We start from the raw sequence: 4,595 nt of genomic DNA, 5'->3' as shown, positions 1-4,595 counted from the left end.
TTTCTCACTTGTTGTGACAAAAATAGACTCAAAGGAAACAAGAGGAACAAAGTAAGGAGAAGAACGAAAAGAGATGGTATTTAACAAGAAAATATTTTTAGCCAGAAAAAAGAACAAAGTAGAAACTAATCTAATTTGAAGGCCAATTCCACTGATCATGATATGCATTTTGGACTAAGTAGCCTGATCTGTCAAGCAAGTCTAATCTTCAACTCTTGTCACTACAAGAAAACTAGCCTTTAGAGACGAGAAAAATGGTACCAAAAAGTCCAATTCTAGTCTCAAAAGATCAGTAGGGACCAGTAAAATCTGGTCGCCACCGGTCGCTATAGGCTCCGTCACTAAAAGGCAATAAGGACGACTGTAGTGACTGGTTGTTAATGATTTTTACCAACTAGTAATATTCTTGTCTCTAAAACACGTTTAGGGACCATATTTCTGGCCCTTAGACAAAGACTCATCTGGCACCTAAATATATTTAGTGACCAAAAATTATGGTCCTTAAAGATTTTTAAGGACTAAAGTCTATTTGATAATTCTCTAATATCCAATTTATTACCAGAATATTATACAATTTGAAAAAAAAATAATTAGCTTAATACAGACAAAATTATCAGTAACATCAAGCTTTTTATAAACGCATATTAAGATTAATCATACAGACCTGTAGATTATATTAACATGTCAAATACAAGGAGGGGACATATACCTTACCTCTTACATATTTCTGAATTTAGACTTTACATGGTATAACCATCTAAATATTCTCGCTATACCAGTCTGTCTAATACACTCCAAAGTGAGTAATTCAACTAATATAAGTTGAAAAAATTAGTTTGAAGGCAAAAATTAGATCAACCGACAACTAACTGTAAATGAATAACTCAGTTAGGTAGCAATAAGGAAAACGAATTGGACAAATTGTGTATTAGCTTTTGTCTGCAGGAAAATTGTCTAGTATAAGAGGCCGGTTCTGTTGTTGTGGTTTGATCCCCTTCAGCCAAGTCTTTTTTTTCTACCATGAAACTGTCTTGATTTTATATTCAACAAATCTTTATTTCTGCATCCACTACGCCCTGAAAACTTCACTTGGTATCAATCTCAATATTTTTTAAAACTGAGTACGTCAAGCCGTTGAACTCAATGGAGATTGAATCTCTACAGCAATGTCTAAAACTGTGCACAGCTGAAACAAACTAAAGTTAAACACTATCAAGCTGCTAGCCTTCAATTGCATTAATTTTCAAACTCTACCCTAATATTTCGGCTTAGTACCTCTTGGCGCAGTTGTTAAACTTTGTACAGCCTCTGAGGGAGCAAATTTCTGCTAGTGTAGCATCTTCATATGGACTCTGTTAGTCGAAAAAAATTATTGTTGACGGTATTCTTCATATCTTCATTAAGGTTAAAAAAAATTGCACTTTATGTTCAACATCTTGCTATTTGAATATACTTGGTCCTTCACCTTGTACCTGCACGTATTAACACTACATCAAAATAACATATAAGTACTTGCAATGTCCAAATTATCCATTTCTCCAGCAAGAACACATTTAACTTACCAAGAATTAGCCACATATTTACTATCTTTTAAAGCAACATGTTCATATCATTCAAGGAAGTAATTTTCTTACATAGAGAATCATATAAATGAAGTCAAGACATTCTGAATAATGACATAGCAGCTCAAACAGAGAAAAGGATTTCTTTTATAGCACTGCTCAAATACTACACTTCCTAATTACTAATTTAGTAATTTATGATAAATGAGTTATATAACTTATTCACAGACTTTAATATCACTCAAGTCATGACAAATAACAGTATTCTACACTTTAATGATATTATTTTGGGGGAAAAAGGTACAGTTGCTCAGCCTAATTTAACTACATACTCATATGTTTGCTCCTAATATTCCCCAAGAAGTCAAAAGAGTCAAACAAGATGAAGTATAACAATAGCTAATCCTAAAATGTAGCAACTGATATCGAAAAATATATTAGCAACCAAGATCATGATTTCATTAGCAGCTAAGAAATATAACTAGAGATACACCAAATATATACATACATGATCCAAGGAAAGAATGGTGAAACTAAGAATTTCTACATAACTTAGCACCAACGAGATTTCCTTCACAAGAATATTATACATTTCTATGGATAGAAGATTATAAAAATCCTGGGATAATGCAAATGTTAAATCTAAGATGAGAAAATAGGTACAAGTTAACTCAAAGGGAATATCGTGGCCAAACACAAAGAATATTTTAATCAACTGATCAAACATAACCCTCACAATTAGAACAAAATATAATATAGTATATTATTTTTACGAAGAAAAATCAAAAGAAATCATAACTCAGTAAGGGACACTCTAACTCTGCTGTCTACTAACCTACTTAGAGAAATAAACAATTAAATGAACATGATAAATTTTAGATATTGTGCTACATCTTTTTATAGCCCCTGGAAAGTAATCTCATTCTTGGTACAAGTTTTGAAGTTTAAAATTCCTAATTTAATTACTAACACCCTTATTTCACTACATAAATTATATATAATATTCTTTTATCTTGTCGCTTTACTAGTACCCATCACATTTAACACCGTAAAAGGAAACAAATATCCTCCAGAGACCCTTCCAAAATTATTATATCATAAACTGATATTGACATTTAAAATTCAAATTCATCAAACAGCATCCTTATCATTACATTTGGATTCACTAAGATGTTAGATGTGATAATATGTAACAACTCATATGGAATTTATACGTTGACAGTAAAGAACGAAAAAGAATAAAACAAGAAAATAAACAAAAAAATTAAAATTTAACAATCAAAAAATAAAACTTTGTAATCACACTATAACGTCATAAAAAATATCTTGGAATGAAATCATTACCTCGTTGTCAATAATAAGAAAACATTTTCTTCACTGGACAATGTTTATTGAGGAATCCTAAAATATTTCTGGAGTTTAAGCCCTAGCTAGACCTGTTGTAACTTTTGGAGAAGAATCGAACCAGGCATTAAAAAATAACCAGATAAATCATTATAGAATGTATATAAAAGAATAATTTTTGACATACCCAAAATCAGCCCACAAGCTTGTACCAGATTTAGGAACAACGCAATATTCGACAACAGTTACACAGTAGGAAGAACATCCATACTCAGTCCAACGGCTACCCATGTCTCTCCAACAATAGAAAAAGAAATCGGAAGAACGAAATATTTAGAGATGATTTTGGTGATCTTACGGGTTTTGAGAGACGGGTCTAGGATTTTTAAGGTTTTAAGAAGGAGAGACGGAGTTTTGATAGAGCTGACTTCTAGCAACAGAGTTGTTATCTTTTTAATTTCATAGTTTTCATTTTTGTTTATTTCATATTTTTAAGGCAAAAATAGTGACGCTCAATAACAGTATTAAGGACCAGAATTCAACTATTTTAGTGGTCGGATTTGGTCCCTTTCGCTAATTAAAAGGCAAATAGAGAACTAGGGACCAGGAATAAATATCGTTCATATATGTAGACTTTTAGGGACGAGATTTATCTCTCGTCACTATATTTCAAGATTAATCAAGAAGTGGTCATGATTCTGCACTTCATCATATAAATAGAAAGGAATGAACAGGCGTATTAGACATGCAGGGTCAATCATATTGACAAAAGGGAACAAACTAGATGAACATAAACATACAGAAGTGACATGAATAGGCAAAGGACTATTCAAAGCATGGTAATCAACAAGGTCAAGCAGTCATGGCTCACACGTAGAACCAAAGTGAAGAAACTAGTCTAACAGGTATAGAAAGTCAGAAACAAGTAAAGAACTCACAGTAATAAGTGAGGAAAAACTTTTAAGAAATTATGGTTTTAACAATAGTCGAATTAAAAATGGTAAGAACTCTGCATCAGTCAACAAAGAAGAGGATCCAAATACAAAGAAATTAATTGAAACAAGTATACATACAAAACAAACAAATACAGTTTTAGAACTCGGATAAAACCAGAAACACCTAGGGTTTTAACACGATGAAATATATAGAAGAAAAACATAAGCAAATCATTTAAACATAGTAAAACAATACTGAAAATCGGAGAATAGATCTTTAAAAAGAGTTTAAGAAACCCTAATTTTTGAAGATGGAGGGTCGCTTTGAAAAATCGGAAAAGCTTTAAGGATAACACTTAATAGGTTCATAACATACACAAATCTAAGATAGATCTGAAAGAAAATCAAAAGATCTTAAAAGTTAGGGCTTCAGAGAACCCAGAAAAGTAAGAAAAACTTTGAAAAGTTACCGATCTACTCGGAAAAGCCATGGATCTGACTCGATCGGCCATGGATAGCCGGAAAAAGACCATAGATAGAAGTTGAGCCAAGACCGGACTAGATCCTTTTGATATCAGTCCATGAAATCATAAAAACAAACAACCAGGAGCCATATGAGACCGGTACACATCTCAAAGAATCATGGGAGTCCATGGATTGGGTAGGGATTAGGGTGGATTTGGGTGGTGGCGGCTTGGGTTTAGGTAAGGTTGCAGAGAGTTTTGGGAGGAAGAGGATTCAAAGGCGGCGGGTT

At 32.7% G+C, this 4,595-nt stretch overlaps 1 long non-coding RNA gene across 1 annotated transcript; it reads right to left on the bottom strand.

Moving 5' to 3' along the window:
• Window positions 1–648: 648 nt before the first annotated feature.
• LOC107822974 (uncharacterized) lies at window positions 649–3,370 on the bottom strand. Its single transcript, XR_001656517.2, has 4 exons — window positions 3,094–3,370; window positions 2,907–3,007; window positions 1,276–1,472; window positions 649–1,186 (listed from the first exon to the last, which is right to left on the bottom strand). It is a non-coding gene; the product is annotated as an uncharacterized LOC107822974 (long non-coding RNA).
• Window positions 3,371–4,595: the final 1,225 nt, after the last annotated feature.

This window comes from Nicotiana tabacum, chromosome 10 (assembly GCF_000715075.1).
Source record: "Nicotiana tabacum cultivar K326 chromosome 10, ASM71507v2, whole genome shotgun sequence".
NCBI classification, from domain to species: domain Eukaryota; kingdom Viridiplantae; phylum Streptophyta; class Magnoliopsida; order Solanales; family Solanaceae; genus Nicotiana; species Nicotiana tabacum.
This window is presented reverse-complemented; position numbering and strand designations above follow the sequence as displayed.